Below are 20903 nucleotides of genomic sequence, written 5' to 3' on the forward strand. Positions count from 1 at the left end.
CCGCGCGTGCGACGCGTGCACGGGTCGGGACGCGAGGAGGGGTCTGCGCGTGCGCAGCCGGGCGGGGGCGGGGCGCGGGCGTCTAACAGGTGCGCGCGGGACGTGCGGGCACCGCCTGGAGACAGGCGGGCGGGAGGCGGGGCCCGGCGGGGTGACTCGTTTCCGCGACGCTGCCTGAGGCCTGACTGCGCCCCCTCAGACACAGGGCCGGGGAAGGGATGGGGGGGCTGACAGTGGGGCTGCGTGTAGAGTCGGACCCGGGGCTGTGGCCCGCACCCTGCGGCCGGCGGCGAGGCCGCCCCTCACCTGCAGTGCAGCGACCACCTGCTGTAAATTGGACCGGCAGGAAGTCAGACAGTGTCTCTAGCAGCTGGTCCAGCAAACCACACATCAGCCCCTGGAACAATCAGCCCAAGCGGCCAGGACTTGGTCGCTGACTGACAGCTTCCCCGATTCCTGCCCCTGTCTCCCACTCAGGACCAACCAGAGGAAGCCAAATATGACCGACGTTCGGTCCCCCAACCAAGCACCACTTCTAGTGGGCCGCCCCCCCCACGGCCCCCGCCTCCGTGGGCCCACCTGAGCCCCTCCTCCTGGGGGCCCCCCTCCCCCGCCCGCCCGCCCGCCCTGGGTCTCTGTAAACACGCGCACGTGGGGCTCGCCGCTCAGCAGCTCTGAGTAGGAGCCGCCGCTGTGCTCCTACTTGGTTTCCTTTCTGAATGAGGATGCTCTTGGGAGGGGCGTTGGTCTTCTCAGCTTTCTCTCTGGTTGTGGAAGCACCGGCCTTCCTTTCAGCTGGACCCTCATTCTCACTTGGTCAACGTGCATTTACCAAACGGCGCCCTGTCCCAGCCCTGCGCTAGTGGGTACAGCCGGGGACAACAGCAAGCAGCGTCCCCGCAGAGGACAAACTGCAAAGCCCGCCGGACAATGCACCTCTGCCTTGGTGCCTCTCCCAGCGCCTCGGTCCCCCTCACCCCGGAAGCTGCCCATATGGAGCCTTCCAGCCCATGAGCACCGTGTGTTTCTCTGTTATTTCGGTCTTCTTTGATTTTTCTCCGCAAGACCCTGTAGTTTTCGGTGTACAGGGCTTGCACATCTTTTGCCAGATGTATCCCTAAGTGTTCATATTTTTACGTTATTGCGATTACTATGGGTATATTTCATTTGGTTGCTCACTGATAACATATAGAAATATACTGGATTTTTGGGTACTGTCGCATCCTGCAACCTGCTAAGCTCACTGAAACTTACAGATTTTCCAAGTCCTCTGAAGTGTCTGTAGGCAATTACCTGAAAGTGTTTAAACGGAAATGTTTCTCACTGCACCTGGTTTTCCCTCCCCGTGTGGAGCCCTCTACAACTCCCAGCAAGTTCCAGCACTCGGAGAACCCCCACGTGAGAGAGGCCTGAGGCCTAGACTTTTGACAGCATCACTGTAAACGTAATGGTTTGCACAGCATCGAAGGGATGCGAGTAGGTGGAGGTGATGGTGGAAGGGGGTGGGGAGAACCTGTTCACAGGCAGGTCAATTTTAGGAAAAGTTTAGGACAATTTATTTCAAACTATCCTGTCTCTCCCTCCTTGAAAAGTCTTCCCGTGTACCCAGGTGCGCCCCGGCTTGAGACCACCCTGCCGACGAAGCCCTTTTCGTGCTGGCACTGGTGGAGAGGGGGAGCAGAAGGTGGGCAGGGCAGGTCTCCCCACTCACGCACCCTGACAAGGTTGGGAGGCTAGGGGGCCGAGGGGAAGGGCAACGCTGAGGCTCTGTTCTGCCACCTAGGGGAACAGACACCAGGAGGTGCTGTCTAAAGTTTATAGAACCAGAAATAGATACTTAGGTATATTATTTTTAAAAAGACCTAAATAGAAAGCATGTTTAGTTCCAATATCAAAACTAGGGATAAATCGATAGGGAAATGAGCTAATCTCTTATTTTTCATGAGGGAGTCAGTAGATGCTGTCCTAACTTGAAAAAGGAGTTATTCACGTCTATTTTTCAAAGCTATGTTGGTCATTATCTGAAGAACTGGAAGCAGAGGTGGTTAAAAATGGCTGCTTCTCGGGAGTGAGATAAGAGATCTCCACTTTTCATTTTGTGACCTGTATTATTTTGATTTTTTTGTCTGGGTGTATATTATTTTGATTTAAAAATACTCACTGAAGCCATAGTGAGGAGGGGGTGTTGAAAAGACACGGGGGCCAGCTGGAGCTCTGTGAGCAATGACGTGGCAGTGGGCTATCACCCAAAGAATGAAATTCCCACGCCCACGTTAACGTAGATAAATGATTGAATAAGCAAGTAAACGAGGGAAAAGAGACAAACCTCCCACACAGAAAAATCCCGAGTAAGTGACGTAGATGTCGTGCCCCCAGGAGGGAAGCACGACTCCCCCTAAGTGTGGGCCGTGCAGAGCGACGTCCTCCCGAAGAGCACAGTGTGGACAGGGGAGGAGCCACTGGACAGTGAAGACACCTGACAGACACGGCCTCGGCCAGGTGGTCAAGGTCAACATCGGCAGAAACGCGTCGTGTCGAGAGTACGCGCCCCTGAGAGGACGTGACAAGAAGGACACCTCCTCCGTGTCTTCCTTCTAGAAACACACCACCCCAGTTCAGCCACCAGACAAACCTCACGTGTTGAGAGTACGTACCCCTGATAGGACGTGACAAGAAGGACACCTCCTCCGTGTCTTCCTTCTAGAAACACACCACCCCAGTTCAGCCACCAGACAAACCTCAGACGATGCCCAGCAGAGGGACATTCTACAAGCTCCCCGCTCCTCCAATCGTCAAGTCATCAAAACTGCGGAAACACCGAGAAACCGTCACAGCCGAGAGGAGCCAAGGGGGACTCGAGTCTGAATGAAATGTGGTGCCCACGGTCGCCTCCATGGCTGAAAAAGGATTTCAGATAAACACGAAGAAGATAAGAATAAAACACGCACTTTAATAATAATACATCAGTATTGGGACCTCCCTGGTGGCATAGTGGTTAAGAATCCGCCTGCCAACGCAGGAGTCACAGGTTCGAGCCCTGGTCTGGGAAGGTCCCACAGGCTGCGGAGCAACTAAGCCCATGCACCACAACTACTGAGCCTGCGCTCTAGAGCCTGTGAGCCACAACGACTGAGCCCCGCGAGCCACAACTACTGAGCCCGCGCACCTAAAGCCCATGCTCCGCAACAAGAGAAGCGACCGCAATGAGAAGCCTGCGCACGGCGACAAAGGGTAGCCCCTGCTCGCCGCAACTAGAGAAAGCTGCAGGCGGCAATGAAGACCCAATGCAGACAGAAATAAATAAATTAAATAAATAAATGTTTTTAAAAAAAGAAATACACCTGCAAACATACTGAGTAGAATGATAGCAAATTGAGCTCGAAAGAAGATTAATACATTACAACAAGGAGGGTCTCTCCTGGGACTGTAAGGACGGCGTAAGAGTATATTTAATAAAAGATTAAAGAAGAAAAAATATCTTGATCATCTTATGAAATACCTGACAGATCAAAGATTAAGAATAGGGCTTCCCTGGTGGCGCAGTGGTTGAGAGTCCGCCTGCCGATGCAGGGGACACGGGTTCGTGCCCCGGTCCGGGAGGATCCCACATGCCGCGGAGCGGCTGGGCCCGTGAGCCATGGCCGCTGAGCCTGCGCGTCCGGAGCCTGTGCTCCGCAACGGGAGAGGCCACAACAGTGAGAGGCCCGCGTACCGCAAAAAAAAAAAAAAAGAAGAAGAATCATTTTAGAAGCAAATAATTATTCAGTATGCATTCATGACAACACACAGACACCAAAAACAAGCTTGGTGAGCTGGGAAGGGGGTGGAGGCCCTCAGTTAATTAATTAATGTGTAGAAGACATTTAATAATTTTTGTTGGCTGCTCAACTCCTGAAGCCCTGCTCAGTGCCTGAATTCCCAACTTTTCATTTATAGGAACTTAAAATACTGGGTCTCACATCCTTAGCCTCCCTCCCAGCTGGGTAGGGGAAGAGCAGCTCTTCACTTCCTGGAGTGGCTGTGGTAGCGGCAGCCTCCAGTGCCTGGTGCCGCCTGGCAACGGAACAAGCGTTTCTGTTTTGTCCAGCGGTTTCCTAACTGGACCAGGTGTGCAGTCTGACTTCTGCTGTGCTGGCTGTGTAGCTGCCCTTTGTTCCCGCCATTTTCCATGGCTAGTCCTTGCGCCTCTCCAGCAATTCTGTGCACCCTCCAATATTCCTTCAGAAAAATCCCTTTTCCACTGACATCAGCTGGAGCTGGTTTCCTTTACTTCAACTACGAAGGGACTCACCTGAAACCTACAGCAAGCCTCGTACTAACAGTGAAATGCTACTGCATTTCCATGCAGTCAGTAACGAGCCAGGGCACCTGTGACCACTCTGGTCTGGAGTTCTGAGGCAATGCAGGAAGGCAGGAAGGAGAAATGAAAATCTGGCATGTGGGATCTTAGTTCCCCAACCAGGAATCGAACCCACACCCCTTGCATTGGAAGCACGGAGTCTCAACCACTGGACCGCCAGGGAAGTCCTGAGAAATGAACATTTCAAGATGTCAAAAAGGAATATGCAAAACGGTCAGTGTTGACCCCCCGTCATCCCCACCCCGTGTAAGTTCCATGAGGGCAGGAACTTCCATTGGTCTCTTGGGTTCACCAATGTACGATGAGCACCTAGAACCAGGCCTGACTTTTGGCAGGTGTTCAGGTAATATTTGTTAATGAAATTAATGCATTAACAAAGAATAATAAACTTGTTTACCTAGAAAGTTGAAGACAACCAATGGAGAGAGTCTTTGAACAATAAGAATCAGTACAATGTGTGTAGCAAGGTTAGCACAGAAATCAACTACTTTCTTCCGGATTAGCAGTTTGAAAGTGGAAAACATTCATAAGAGCAACAAACAAAATATCTAAGAATAAACTTAATAAGAATTGTTCAAGATACAAAGAAAATGGTTTAATTTTGCAGGAAAATTTGAAAAGGCATTATTTATGATTTTAAAGATACAGCATGTCCTTAAAAGAAAAAATTGATATGACAACCTCTGTCACCTTACCGTGCGTCCCACAAAGCTCTGAGCCTTGACATTTAAGGTGCCATCTGACCTCACAGCAACCCAGTCAGGTGGGAGGATGGGAGGATTACTGCTCTTTTTTAAAAAAAAAATAAGAGGAGGGTACAGTTTACTGAAGTAAAGGGAATTTGGAGACATAAAGGGACTCGACGGGAAGGAGCCACCTGCAATCCACAGAGCAGGTGAAGGATTCGTGTGGGGAAGGTGTAAATGGCCCAGTACATCCCAGCAAGCTACAGACGACCCACCGGTAAGTGGACAAGAATGGGCACCTCACAAACGACAAACCCAAAAGGCCAGTGAGCACGTGAGAAGATGCTCCAGCTCCCACGGGGAGGGAGTTCCAGCTGAGACAGTGAAAGACCGTTTCTGTCTCAAGCTGTGACCACTGCCGGTCCTGGAGGGTTCTCCAGTCTGTGTTTCAGCGTCCCCACCCCAGACTGCTCACCTCCACCCTCACGGCCCCGCACTGCCTTCGTCTCCATCCTCTGGTCGCCTGGTCATCCCTGCAAATGGCTTCAGGGCCCCATCCCCTCTCCCAGCACAGCACCCACCTGCTTCCCCCCGCCCCCCCCACACACACTCACAGGGCACCACGCCTGCATCCAAGCAGCAAAGCAGAAGAGGGGACACGCCATGCAAACTGGTTTCATTTTCAGCTCGTGACCGCTCACTCCAAGGGGCCCTGGGGGCACTGCTCCGTTCCCCAGGCCCCTGGGCCCCAAGTGTCTGTTCAGTCCTTGCCCGGGGAGGAGGAGTTGGGGTGATGCCACCCACCCTGCTCTGGATAGAGGATGCGCTTGGGAGGACGCAGACTCCCATGGCCAGCAGGCCAAAGTGTCCGTTCCCCAGGCCCAGGTGGGCTCTGGGGGGTGGAGGGGGGCCTGGGGGTGTCTAGGTCTGGCCAGCAGGGTCCCGGAAGGCAAGCAGGAGGCTGGAGGCACCGTCCGGCATGGTAGCAAGCAGCGGTGACCCCACTGCCAGGGACCTCAGTTGAGAGGCCCAGCGTCCCCAGAGCCCCAAGGGACAGTCAGTGTGAGTGCAGCCCAGGCAGCGCCCGCTCTGCACTGACCCTTTAGGTTGGGGCTGTCACTGGGGAGGAGGGGCTGGAGGAGGTGTGACGGTGGCCCAGCCAGGGCCAGTGGAGGGCATTCTGCGTGACCTGGAAATGATTTTGAAAAGCCTCAGGTGGGGTCTCACAGGGAAAAGGAAGAGCTGTCCTGGGGACGGAATATGCACGTCATTTGTTTCCCTAGCGCCCTGGTGCTGCCGGTGGGGGGGTGGCCAGACATGAACGTGCGTGACCCTGACCGCGGGGGCCAGAACCTTTAGGAAGCGATTATCCTTCACCTTCTAGACTTGGGCGTCCTCGCAGAAACGCTATCCTGGGACGCAGAGCCGGCCCCCAATTGCACGGTTCTGCTTCCCGTCCTCTTCCAGTAAAACATGGGCTTTTCCACGAGGTCCCAGTGACGTCTGGGCTGTGGCAGGCTGCTTTTCGGAGCGGCCGGCGTGACGAAACACTTCGAGCTGTAAACAGTGTGCTCTCACTGTGTGCTCCCACTGGGTCTGGTTTGTTCCAGCTCCCGTCCCCGGTGGTGCTGGAGAAACAGGATCCTTTCCAAGGAGAGGCTGCACTCTGATGACAGCCTGCCCTTGCCTGAAATGTTCAAAACAGGGCGAGGCCCCAGAGCAGAGGCGTGCTCCTGTGAGCCGAGCCGGGGCCACGGGCCGGGGCGCTGGGCGGGGCTGGTGTTCTGCCCCTTTTCCGTGAAGCACTAGCTCAGCTGCTCCTCAGCTGGGAGGGGTGGCAGTCCGCGCCGTGTGTAATGACAAGCACGGTGGCCAGGGGCCCACACACCAAACACACGATGTCTGCGGCCCCACCCATGGGGAGAAGCTCATCTCAGCGCTCAGGCCCAGCAGGCACAACTCAGACCGTGAGCCCAGGTCCAGGAGCCCAGCCCCCGGCCCCCTCCCCGTGCCCACCTTCCCCGGCACACCAGGGGTCCAGGGAAAGGGACTAGGGGGATTAGGGGGGCCTCTAAGGGGCTGAGCTAATGCTCTCAAATGCCCTGAACCGCTGGGCTGGGAGCAGCTGCAGGGTCAGGCCATCACGTGGATGCAAAATGCTGAGCCCTACCTTGGTGGGAGAGGGCTGCCTGGGGTACTGCCCTTTGCCAGCGGTGAGGGGGACAAAGGCGCCCCCTGCCTGAGGTTTTACAAGGTGACTGAGGCCCGGAGAGGTCCAGTGATGAGCTGGGATTTGAAAACAGGCCTTCCTGGCTCCAAGGCCTGGTCTCACCGCACGTTGTTATCCCTAAAAAGACAGGGTCTATAGGGGCAGTGGTACAGCTAAGGTGACCAGTCTGAAAAGCCTGGGGACCGCTGGCTGGGGAAGTCCAGGCTGCATCTGTCAGACCAGGGACTGAAGGGAGCTGGCTGGGTCCCAGGAGAGCAGGCAGAACCCGGCCACCAGGCAGTGGCTCTGCCCCTAGTGGAAGCCCCTAGCTGCACCCAGGGTGGCAGAGCTCTCACCCAAAGCACTGAGACATTGCCCCCAGAGCCCTGCCCTGCTTAGCCAGGCCTGGTCCCTGCATCCCAGGGAACAGGGGAGCTCTTTCTGGAATTCACCAGAGGGGCCAGGTGGGGCTGCGCAGGGAAGGCCACGAGGCCATTGCTCAGCAGAAGATGCTGAGCCCAGGTGGCAGGGGACAGGGCTGACTCGGGTGACCGGGTGGGGCGGGGCATGCTATTTGCCGTGTCTGGAATACAGAGAAGCCACTGAGCGGGAGGGGCGTGGGCAGGGCGCTTCCCTTGGGGCTGCAGATGCTGGACGTGTCTCAGAGCACACATCCGAGTGCAGGCTGGACACGGACTTGGGGGCCACTAGGATACGGCAGGCTGGACGGGAGCACAGCTGCTGGACGCCACAGGTCCAGAGGGCACGTGTGTGGACAAGAGACCAGGACAGGGAAGGGGGCTGTGGATTTGAGCCAGGGGCCCAGGCACACGCAGGCAGAGGGAGGTGGGCCAGGTCCCCCAGCCGCCGGCGCAGCTGGCCCAGAACTCTGGCAAGGGCCACGTCCTTCAGCTCGAGGCCGGGCACCTGAAGCCACAGGTAATTCTAGGCTTGGACCAGCGGCAGAACCACCCCAGCCCCTGCAACGTTTCCACTTCACCCCTGGATGCGCCATCTGCCCACTGGGGATGGAGTCAACCTTGGAGGCTGCCCCGCCCTCCTGCCCGAGGCACCAGCTCCCTTTAGCCCCGGGGAGCTGGCCCCTCCCTGGCCTCTGGGACAAGCTGCCAGGTTTGCCCCAAGGGCACACTCAGCTCTAAGCCACTCACTGCCTCTTTCAGGCCTTTGGAGAGATGGCTTTGGATGTCCCTCCTCCTGCTACATCCTTCCCTCCCGTGGGCACATCTCAGACAGGTTTTCAGGTTTCCATACCTAAGTGGGATAAAGGAAGGGGAAACGCAGAGAGAAAGAGACACGGGTGTTCTTAGAGCCACCCCCCTTTTCCAATCTGGTAAGTGGATATAATCCCATGAATACACGCTTCACAGAGTTCTGGTGAGGACTGGAGAAAGGATACAGGTCCTTGCTGGGGACACAGTAACATCTGTGATGGCAAGAGTGACAGGGCAGCAGCGGCAGTGGGTGCGGGGGAGTTCCCTGGTGGCCTAGTGGTTAAGATTCCGGGCTTTCAGTCCCTGGTCGGGCAACTGAGATTCTGAAAGCCATGCGGCGTGGCCAAAAACAAATGAAGACTGATGGGGCTGTAACCCTGCGCTGAGCTGCTCCAGGCGCCTCCCGGATCCTGGGCTCTCAGGTGCTGACTCTGAGGGTCTGGACGCTGCTGGGCTTAGAAAGACCAGCTCCCCTCCTTCCAGAATGTGCGGGTCTCGTGCACAGGCGGATGCCTTTGTGTAGCAACGGCCTTAGATGCCTGATAAAGTGCCTGATAGGTGTTCAATCAGCGCGAGATCTTACTATGCAGCCTCCTTTGTGTTTCAAACCTATAAGCTCAGTGACCTTGGAGGGGGAGGCTCTTGTCGAGGTCCTGGTCCTGACTCCCGAGTGCTGAGCGCTTCTCTGCGTGACAGTAGGGACCGTTTTCCCACGTCCTTGCACTGGGGCAGCCTCCGCTAGTGCCCTGGGCGCCCGGCGGCTTTGCTCTCGGGTCCCCGAGGCCCGCGTGCGCTCTCGCCTTTAGATGAAGCTGTCTTTCCCAGGCCCGGCATCCGTGAAGGACCGCCAGGCCAGGGGTGGGGGGAAGGCGGGGGCGTGCCAGAAATTGAAGGTGGCTGGAGGAAGCAGTTCCCCCTTCTGACGGGTCTTCCCTGAACAGGGAATTCCTCTCCCTCTTCTCATTTTATTTTAGTTTTTTGGCTGCCCCACGAGGCTTATGGGATCTTAGTTCCCCGATCAGGGATGGAAATGCCCCCAGCAGTGGAAGCCCTTAGTCCTAACCACTGGACCACCAGGGAATTCCCACATGACTGATACTTTCTGATGATACTTAAGAAAAACCTTTTGTTTATTATTCATACTGAAGTTTAGCTGACGTACACTGTTGTGTAAGTTTCAGGTGTACAATATAGTGAGTCACAACTTTTAAAGGTAGATGATACTTTTTGATGACTGGGTTTGCCCAGCGCCGTGTGACGGTTTGCCCAGCACTGTGCGATGGTTTGCCCAGCGCTGTGTGAGTTTGCCCAGCACTGTGTGAGTTTGCCCAGCGCCGTGCGATGGTTTGCCCAGCGCTGTGCGATGGTTTGCCCAGCACCGTGCGATGGTTTGCCCAGCGCTGTGTGAGTTTGCCCAGCGCTGTGCGATGGTTTGCCCAGCGCTGTGTGAGTTTGCCCAGCGCCATGTGACGGTTTGCCCAGCACTGTGCGATGGTTTGCCCAGCGCTGTGTGAGTTTGCCCAGCGCTGTGTGAGTTTGCCCAGCACCGTGTGATGGTTTGCCCAGCGCCGTGTGATGGTTTGCCCAGCGCTGTGCGATGGTTTGCCCAGCGCTGTGTGAGTCTGCCCAGCGCTGTGCGATGGTTTGCCCAGTGCTGTGCGAGTTTGCCCAGCACTGTGTGATGGTTTGCCCAGCACTGTGTGAGTTTGCCCAGCGCTGTGTGATGATAGCTGGCACTATTGGATGCCGCTGCTGCTAATGAAGATAACATAAAAAGCCAGTTGGGTGCCCCCCACCCATCGGTTCAGGTGAGGACTGCTCAGGAGGCTGCTGTTCAGGGTCCCACCAGACAGCGGAGGAGACTCGGACCACACCCCTCAGGTGAGCACCCCGTACCTTCCTATGGTTCAGGTGCAGGAGGGGTGTTGGGGAGCGGAGCCAGGAGACAGGGCAGCCAGTGCCCCGACGGCTGTGACATTTAGCCCCTGGACACCTTCTCAAGTCAGATTGGTCTCCGTGGAGACGGGGGTCCCGGTGCCCGGGGGGCGTTCCTCGCTCACTCCTGGGCCCCTGGAGAGCATAGGGACTTTATAGGTCACAGGGTCACCCAGGCCCTGATACTGCAGCCCCGGCCTCACTCCCGCCAGCTGCCCAGACCAGCGGCTTCCAAACCCAGTGGCACAAACCCGTCGAGTGGCACATTCCCAGGGCCCACCCCAGACCTACTGATGCTTGGGGACGGGGCGAGGACTCAGCATCTGAAACAAGACTCCCGGTGACGCTGAAAGCTGCACTGAGATTTTGCACCACGCTGCGTCTCACTCCTTCAAGCCTCAAGCCTAACTCTGTTCGTCCAGGTGAAGCTGTCTCCAGGGGCTTCTAGCCCTTGACACGTCTCGGGGAGGACATGATGCGTGAGAAATACAGAGGTCACGGGAGCACTGAGGGGCAGCACTGATGGCCCTGTAGGGACTCCCTGAGGACGTCCATCGCAGAGCATACCAGGAAGGATGCCCGTCCCGGGGCCTGGCACGAGGACACCAGCGGGCATATCCACGCCAGGTCCTGGGGAAGGTGCCCGCAGGCGCGGCCCCGGTGGTGAGGGGGCCTCGTCCATCTCTCCCCGCCTCTTCCCCTTGTCCTATCCTCCTGTACAGCCTCCCTGGGCCATGAGGACTCCTCCGCGCTTAAGACACCAGAGTCACGTCCATTGGATAACCGGCTTTTGATAACTAAGGTCTGTCCTTCTGACAAATTCATTAATATGCGGCATAACGACTTTCTCGCTGAGATCGCCCGTGAGGGATGGCTGTACAGGGGATGCTTTCTCCTCCCTGAGGAACCGTCTGGAGTTTCCATCCGCTGGCTCGCGGACACCCCCTGCTGTCCAAGACACAGAATCCTACAAGTGCCCCAGATGAGAAGCTGGTGCAGGAATGCTGACAGTGGTTTTATTCATAATAGACCCAGGCTTGAAAGAGCTCAGGTGGCCCTCAACAGGAGAGGAGAAACAAGCCGTGGTAAATCCACTCACCAGGACACCATGCAGCAATAAGCAGGAACAACTGCTGATCCGTGCAGTCCTTTGGAAGCCTTACACCAAGCGATTCCATTTACGTGACGGTCCAGGCTGAGCTAATCTACGGTGAACGATATCAGAGGACGGTGGCCTCCGAGTGTGGGCACCGCCGATAGGGAAGGGGCCCTGGGGGCGCTCTGGGGAGGTGGGCACGTTCTGTGTCCTGTTGGGGGTTTGGGTGACAAAGATGCAGCCCATCGGCAGAACTCACCAAACGGTGCACATAAGATCTGTGCCTTTCGCCGAATCTGAACTTTATCTCTCCCTCCCGAGAGAGAAGCTAGAAACAAACACTGAACTCCAGTGACTGGTGAGCAAGTTGCAGTGTGGGGGTGATGGGCACCAAGGTCTGGAACTTACCCGGAGGTGCGTCAGCAGGCAGGTGGGCTGACGGGTGGGTGGAGGACTGGCGACTGCGGCGTATTAATCCAAGATCCCAGATGGTGGGAGTGTGCAGGCTCACGCACTTCTTTCAGCTTTCCTGTACGTTTGGAAATTTTCATAATACAACGCCGGGGTGGAGGAAGAGTGAGGGAAAGTGCAGAATCCCTTTGAGTATTGAACTTGGCTCTAAAGGGAAAGGACAGAAGGTGCTGTGAGCACGTACAGCCGAGCTGAGCTCTCCGGGGACAGAGGAGCAGGGTGGGTGTGTGTGCTGCCCGGAGAGGCCAGGAGGAGCCCGCACGAAGGAGGCGCTCTGGGGCCGGCAACCGCCTTAAAGAGCCCTTTCCCGGGAAGACTCACCTTTTCCTGGAGACGTGGGCTTGCTTAGCCGTTGGCCTGACACACCTTCCGCCTCAGCCACTGACCCAGGACACCTTCCGGAGGACCCACTGTTTATGAGGCACCCAGCCTAGCTGAGGTCTGGCTTTGCAAAGGGCAGGATTCAAAAGTGGATAAAACCTAGACTCTGGAGCAACTGCGGTCGTGGGGGGAGGTGGGACGGGGGACATTGCAGCACCGTGGAGGGTTGGCCGGTGTTTACATGTAGCACGTGGCATACAGACACCATGTGCACGGTGGGGCCTGCAGAGCCCCGGGAGCCGGCACGGAGGCTCCGTCCAGGCATGGCCCAGCTGTGAGTGGACGCGGGGAGGGAGGCGCAGGGTCGGGCGTGTCCTCGGCACACGTACGTGCACACAGGGTGGCGTGGCGCACGCCAGGTGCTTCGTATGCGTTTCAGTGAAGGGAGCAGGAGGCACGTGTCTGTGCAGAGGCCGTGCTCGTCTGCTCGAGACGTCTGCTCGGCTGCGGTACCTAATTGTCACAGGCAGGCGGCTTACACAGCAAACTTGACTTCTCACCGCCTGGAGGCTGGAGGTCCAGCTGGGCTCTGGCGAGAGCCGTCTCCCAGGCTGCAGACAGCCGGGCTTCTCACTGTGTCCTCACGCGGAGGAAGGAGAGACAGGAAGCCAGCTCTCTCATGACTCTACCGCCCAACACTGTCACCCCCAGGAGGGCTTCAACATGTGAATCTGGAGGACACAGTCAGCCCATAACTAGAGGCTAGAAGGAGAGGTTGGGACCAGTTTACTCAGGTCCTTGTTTTTATGCCAATATTTGGGTGTTGCCCAGGTAACCACACGTAGCACCAGAAGCTGTGTGGTATATCTGAGTCTTTCCATGTAGACATTTGGTCCTTGTTACCCCATTTTACAGACGAGGAATCCAACACACAGTGGGGGTGAGTGTCTTGGTCACCAGGAGGAAGTGGGGAGCTGGGACTAGAGCCGCTGGCCCGGCTCCTGAGTCTCTCAGAGCTGTGGTGACCTGCTGGGTTTAGGAGCCGGGGCGTGTGGAGCTGATGTTCCCTGGGGCCGTCAGAGAGGTGTTGGCAGGGGCAGGTCTGCACTGCTTGGCCGGCAAGGTGGTCGGCTGGGAGCTCATGGACCTCTGTGGACTCTTCTTGTTGCCTGACTTGCAGAGTGTGTATATATCCCCAAGAACCTGACCCAGAGGCAGTGCCTGCATTTCTAAGAAACTGAGTGCAGTTAAAGCAGCTCCATTCGTTTATTCACCTGCCCATCAACCCTCCATCCTTCCTTCCCTCCATCCCTCCTTCCATCCACCCACCATCCAACCATCCAAAGTTCCCCTAGGAAGTACCATTAAGTGGAGGCATAAGCGTGGGAGGAAAAGTGGCCTTTTTTTTTTTTTTTTTTTTTTTTGCGGTACGCGGGCCTCTCACCGCTGTGGCCTCTCCCGTTGCGGAGCGCAGGCTCCGGACGCGCAGGCTCAGCGGCCATGGCTCACGGGCCCAGCCGCTCCGCGGCACGTGGGATCTTCCCGCACCGGGGCACGAACCCGCGTCCCCTGCATCGGCAGGCGGACTCCCAACCACTGCGCCACCAGGGAAGCCCAAGTGTTCCTCTTTGAGTGAAGAACAAATTTAAAGGTCCTGAGGCTTCAAAACCTAGGAGGAAAAGAGACCTGTTCGTCATGGAGCAGAATGAGCAAGCAGGGCGCTGAGGAGTCCGGAGCAGCAGGAAGAGGTGAGACTGTGCAGAGCCTCCGAGGCCACGTGGAGCACTTTGGACTTAACCTGAGGAAAATGCGATGCTTACGATGCTTCCAAAGGCTACCCTACTATGGGTGTGACCCGATTTGCACTTTGGGAAGATGAATACCTTCCATTAAGATGGGCCACCGAGGAAACGGAGCAACAGGACGGCAGGTGTTTGTCGCCTCCTTGCACGCGTTTGTCTTGCTAGAGACGGGCCCTGTTCTAGGCCCTGGGGACACTGCGCCAGCAGGACCGAAACAGCCTGCGCCCTCGTGAAATTTACAGTCTTGTGGGGAGAAACACGTAAAGACACATGCTCAAATGAACACATCACATCTCAGAGGCTAGACTGCGTAACAGAGAAAGACACAGAGCAGTAAGGACGCAGGTGTGGATGGGGAGGGTGGCCGTTTCACCCAGGCTGTGTAGGGAAGTCTGCGTGAAGGGCTGACATCTCCACAGAGATTTGAAGGAAGCGAAGGAGGGAGTCAGCTGCCTTGGGAGCAGCCAGTGCAGAGGTCCTGAGGGAGCCAGCGGGTGTGCTGGGTGGCCAGCACGCTCCCGTGCGGCTGGGCAGTAGGAGTGGGGAGACTGGCCAAGCGAGAGCAGGAAGCCAGACCAGGGGGACTTTGGAGGCCAGAGTGATGCCACTGGCCAGAGGCGTGGCGTGAAATGCCCACATTTTCGGGGCAAGATTGGGAGTGGGCCAATCCACTCCCGTCCAGCGCACTTGGACTCAGCCACGGTCCATCCTGCTGGTTAGCACACTGCCAGGCACATTGGCTCTTTAATCGTAACGCCACTGAAAGATTCCCACAGACCCACCACGTGGCTTCTTGGTCCAGCTGTTGTATCCCAGGACCAGGAGCCCAGGGCCCTGCGGGGACGGAGAGCCCGGGTGACCCCAGATCACAGAGCCCTCACCTCCCGGGCTGCATCAGCACCGGCGCCGGCTCCCCAGCCCAGCAGCCCTGCAGAGGGGCTTCCTGTCCCAGGCGCTGCTCTGTATGGCGTGGTCCTCCTTGTCAAGACTCTGGCATTTAAGCTAATGGGTTTCAGCAAGCAAGTTCTTCATAACCACAAATCAGTACTTCCTGTGTTGCAGAGACTCTGGGCTGGACGCAGAAGAGCCATGGGGGTGTGGCTGGAGGCAGGTCTCCCCTCTCTGGGCCTCGGTTGGGCATCTGGAAAGTGAGGGGTGGGGCCCTTTCTACACTTCCCTCCATTCGGGGGATTCTTTGCTCATGCGGAAGCTTCCTGGTTTTCCACCGGCATTGAAAAAAATTGGGGTATTGAATGTGATACGGAAAAGTCTGTAGATCATATATGTACAGCTTAAAGAAGAATTATAAAATAAATACCATGGGACCACCACCCAAGTCTAGAACGGAACATGGAAGCCCTCTGTAGTCGCCCCCCTCCACCCACAGCCCTTCCCCCAAAGGCAGCCCCTATCCTGATTCTGATAGTAAACATTTCCTCACTTTCTTTTACATTTTTATCACCTTATCTACTTCACCAATGTTTAATTTGGCTTAGTTTTGAATTTTGTACCATGTGCTGTAAAAGGTGCAGGATTTATATGATCTGCAGAGAAACCAGAGTGTACATAAGGTATCATATAAAAGAAACAGTTTTTTCTTGCTTTTTAAGTTGGCATACATTATTATTATTATCATCCAGTACTAGGATGTCTAGGACCCAAATACAGGTGTAGAGTAGAAATTATGATTGTGGGCACGCTTGTCTTATTTCTCGTCCCACAGAAACTTTATCGTTTTATTGTGATGGTCATTCCACTATGAAGATCTTTGATGTAGCTTTGATTTTCTTTCTTTTCTTTTCCTTCCTTCCTTTCTTCTTTCCTTCCTTCCTTCCTTTCTTGCTCTTTCAGCTTCAAAAATTCTTTTCTATTCCAAATTTGCTTAGATTTTAAAAATTATGAATCAATGTTGAATTTCATCCAATTACTTTTCCCGCGTTTATTTCCCCACTCACATTTCCTAAGCTACTAATGTGAGTAAGATTGACCTATGACTTTCCTTCTCTCACTGTTCTCAGTAGGTTTTCCTACTGTCATGAAGTGAGCTGGAGATGTTACCCCTTATTCTGTTATCCGGAAGAGTTTGTATAAGATTTTATCTTTTGTTCCTTACACATTTGGTGGAAACGGCCAATAAAGCCATCTGTGCTTAGAGTTTTATTTGGGGGAAGATTTTTTTCACTACTGATTCAGCGTTTTCAAGAATCCATTTTTTTCTGAGTTAATTTTGCTACCTTTCCAGGAATTTATACATTTCATTTCTAATTTTCAAACTCATTGGCATAAAATTTACATAGTTTTCTCTTTTTTTTTTAATAGCTGGAGCATTTAAATAAATCTGTCAGGGGCTAATTAAATATCTGGGTATTTCAAAGACCCATCTTTGGCGTAGCTTACCCTCTCTGTTGGCTATTTCCCCCCTATTTCATTAAGTTTTGCTTTGTATTCATTAGGGCCTCCTTTTATTTCCTTGTGGTTTGGTTTGTTATTTTTCTAAGTTCCTGAGATAAATGCTTAGTTCCTTACTTTTCAGCTGTTTTCCCCTGTTATATACATTCAGGCATAAAAAAAAGCTAAGTATAGCCTTCGCTGCATCCCACAAGTGTGATATTTAGTATTTTCATCATTGCTTATTTAAAAGCATTTTCTAATTTTTATCATGATTTATCCTTTGACCACAATAAGTTATTTAGAAATGTGTTTATTAATTTCCAAACAGATGGCTCTTTTCTGGTTATCTTTTTATTATCGATTGCTAGCTTAATTGCATTATGATCAGAGAATATACTCTGTATGATTTTAATTCTTTAAACATTTTTGACACTTGCCTAGAATATGTCTGATATTCATAAAAGTTCTGTTTGGGCTTGAAAATATTGCGTGTTGTAGAATACGGTCTTCTATATAGGTCTATATATATATAGGTCTATATGGGTCTATTAGATCGAGTTTGTTAACGAAGTTGTTCAAATCTTTATATGCTTGTGGTTTAATTTTCTATTTATTCTAATAATCATTGAGGCAGGAGTGCTAATTTCTTCTGCTCTGATAACGGACTGGTTTTCTTTTTTGGCCGCACCATAGGGTACGTGGAGATTTTAGTCCCCCGACCAGGGATCGAACCTGCTCCCCCGGCAGTGGAAATGTGGAGTCTTAACCACTGGACCACCAGGGAAGTCCAGTGTCTGCCAAGTTTTGTTTTATATACATTAGGGCTACGCTATTATATGCACACACATTTAAAATTCGTATATCTTCCTGATGAATCTAACACTTTATTATAAGTGACTATCTTTATTTCTAGTAATTCATTTTGCCATAAAGTCTATTTTATCATATATTAATAAAGCTACGCTGGCTTTGGGGGTTAGGGTGGCATTTGTGTCATGTTCTTCTTCCTCATCTATTCACTGGCTTTGGGGGTTAGGGTGGCATTTGTGTGGTGTTATTCTTCCTCATCTATTCACTTTCAAGCTCTCTCCATTCTTAAGTTTTAGGATGTGTCTTTGCTCCTAAATAGTTTTCCATATTCTAGGTTCAGTCATTGCTCCCCTGTGATGTCCTCCCCTGATCTACAGCAAGGCTGCTGTCAACAGACTCTGATTTTTTTCTTCATTTGGGAATATTTTCTTTCACCTTCTGTCTTAGTCTGTTCAGGGCTGTAACAGAATACCGTAGACCGGGCGGCTTATAACAACAGAAGTTTATTTCTCACAGTTCTGGAGCCTGGAAGTCCGAGATCAAGGTGCCAGCAGACTTAGGGTGTGGTAAGAGCCTCCTTCCTGGTTCACAGACTGCTGTCTTCTCCCTGTGTCCTCAGGGGAGAGGGGGCAAGAGCGCTCTCTGGGGTCTCTGTTATAAGGGCGCTGATCCCATTCACAGGGCCGCACCTCAGGACCTCATCACCTCACACAGGTTCCCGCTCCAAATACCCTCACACTGGGGATTAGGTTTCAACATATGAATTTGGGATTCACAAACATTCAGCCTATAGCACTTCCATTCTCTGCACATAGAATCTTGACAGTTTTCTTTCCGCATTTAAAAATCATTGTCCACTGCCTTCTGTCCTCCATGGTTCCTGCATTAATTCAGATTATTTCCCTACATGGAATGAACCATTTTCCCCTGGCTGATTTCAGGATTTTTTCCACCTTCGTTACCAAATTTGGCAAGTTTTCTGCCATTATTTCTTCAAATATTTTTTCTTAACCACACTTTCCTCTTTTTCCAGAACTTCAATGACACAAATGTTAGATCTTTTGGCATCATCCCACCGCCTCCTGAGTCTCTGTTCATTTGTTTTGCAACCTCTTCCCTCTCTGTCGTGTCAGCCGGATCGTTTCTCTCCAGGTTCTCTGCCTCTTTCCTCTGTCATCTTTAGTTTACTACTGAGTCCATCTAGTGACGTTTTTATTTTGGTTATTATATTTTTTAGTTCTAAAATTTCCATTTGAGGGAGTTCCCTGGTGGCCTACTGGTTAGGATTTCAGGCTTTCACTGCTGGGTCCCGGGTTCAATCCCTGGTCAGGGAACTGAGATCCTGCCAGCCGTGTGGCAGGGCCAAAAAATAATAATAATAAAATAAAATTTCCATTTGATTCTTCTTTGTATTTTCTATTTCTCTGCTAAGATTTTCTATCTTTCCATTTCTTCAAGAGTGTTTACTCTTATTCGTTGGCGCGTTTCTGTAATCCTTGCCTTGTCAGATAACGGTTTTCGTCATGTAATCCCAACACCTCTGTCATCTCGGCACTGTTATCGTTGACTGCTCTCTCTCCACAGTCCAGCTGAGATTTGATCCCTTGTTTGCTGGGTAATTTGGGATTGTGCCCTGGACATATTGAATATTATGTTATGAGACTCTGGTACTGTTTAGGTTCTGTGGGGATTGCTGATGTATTTCACTTTATCAGGCACTTGACGCAGGTGAGTCCACACTGAAAGCTCCCTCCAGCTGTTGCAGGGCTGTTTGGTTCTGTCCCTTATGTGCACCACCCAGTGGGATCCGGTCTAGCCCATCATGCACCCTCTAAGTCTGTGGTGTGCTGCTTGGGGCCAGCAATCCCAGGCATTCACAACAACTTTCTTAAGTGAATTTTCTTAGCTCCTCCCTTTCTACAGCCTCCCCAGTGCTTCCTGGCTTCCTGGAGCATCTCCTTTTGGTTATTTTGCCCGAAAGCTAGAACGTATTTACCCTGCTTTGTCTGCGTGCTTCTGTCTTCTGCACCTGCATCTTGGGCCATGTGGGAGGCGGAGGAGGAAGCCCCTCTTAATCATTTTCTTAAATATTTATTTATTTGGCTGTGTCAGGTCTTCGTTGTGACACGCAGAATCTTTCGTTGGGGCACGTGGGCTCTGTAGTTGTGGCGTGCGGGCTCCAGAGCGCAGGCTCAGTAGTTGCACCGTCCAGACTTAGTTGCCCCACAGCACGTGGGATCTTGGTTCTCCAGTCAGGGATCGAACCTGTGTCCCCTGCATTGGAAGGAAGATTCTTAACCACTGGACTACCAGAGAAGTCCTATTTTTTAAAATTTTTATTGGAGTATAGTTGACTTACAATATTGTGTTAGTTTCAGGTGTACATCAAAGTGAATCAGTTATACATATATATATATAAACTTTTAAATTTGACAGTTTCAGACTTACTGAGAATTGCAAGAATACAAAGAACTACAAAGAATACTTTGATATTTACAAAGAATTACTGTATACCCTTCACCTAGATTCCCCAAATATTAATATTTTATCACATTTGCTTTATCTCTTTCTCCATGTAGGCGTATGTGTGTGCATATATTTTTTTTTCCTGAACCATTTGAGAGTAATTTGTAAGCATGAAACCTCCCCCCCCCACCCCAAATACTTTAGTGTTTATTTCCTAAAAGCAAAGACATGCTCTTACATAACCTCAGTATAACTATCAAAGGCAGGAAATTAACATGGAAATGTTACTTGCTCATCAAATTTCCCCTCTGTCCTAACAATGCTTCTTCTAGGGAAAGAAAGCCCTGGGTCGTGAGATCTTTAGTCTCTCTTATTTGGAATAGTTCCTCAGCTTTGTTTTCCATGAGAGTTTTATTGCAGGATAACTTATTTTTGTAGAAGTGTCCCTCAGTTTGGGTTTCTCAGATGTTTGCTCACGATTAGATTCAGGTGTGAATCTGGGCAAGCATCCTGCAGAAATGAAATCGTGTTTTTCTCATCGCTTGAGGCACTTGATTTTGATTTGTTCCATCGCAGACGTTAACTTTCATTTTTAGGTTCAATTGGAGTCTGCCTGGTTTCTCCACTGTAGATACACTGTTTCCCCTTTGTGATTACTAAGTATCTTGGGAAGAGGTACGTTGAGACTAGTTATCTATCCTACAAATGCTGTTTATCATCAGACTTTCAGCTACTAGTCCTTTTTAAAATGTGCTTGTTAAATTGGTCTTAATTTTTCAACACGGGTTTGCCTATCCATGAGTAAATAGGGAGTCTGGCTGCACTGGGCTAGCTGGAGCAATCTGAATGGGTCTAAGTGTCCTGTGCTTTGGTTAAGCGAAACCCGAACTCAGTGTGGAATGAAATTGAGGTGCAAGCAATTCCTTTACGTGCTGGAAAGAATCTAAAGCCTTAGGGAGCCAGGCACGTTAGATGGATTTATCACGTGCATTAAGACAGACATCGGTGGGGCAAGGGCCTGATTCCTGGGGAAGCAGTGCAGTTAGTGGCTGTTTTCCGTGGGTCAGGGATAAAGGGGCTTCCTGATTCCAGGGGAGAGAGTCTGTATCCCGTAGTGCCAAGGT

General features: G+C 52.4%; 1 protein-coding gene across 3 annotated transcripts in view; it reads right to left on the bottom strand.

The window, feature by feature from the left end:
• Positions 1-20903, bottom strand: part of BNIP3 (BCL2 interacting protein 3) — a 547174-nt gene that overhangs the window by 11935 nt on the left and 514336 nt on the right. The window lies entirely within an intron of this gene.

Source organism: Orcinus orca, chromosome 14, assembly GCF_937001465.1.
Source record: "Orcinus orca chromosome 14, mOrcOrc1.1, whole genome shotgun sequence".
Classification (NCBI taxonomy): Eukaryota; Metazoa; Chordata; class Mammalia; order Artiodactyla; family Delphinidae; genus Orcinus; species Orcinus orca.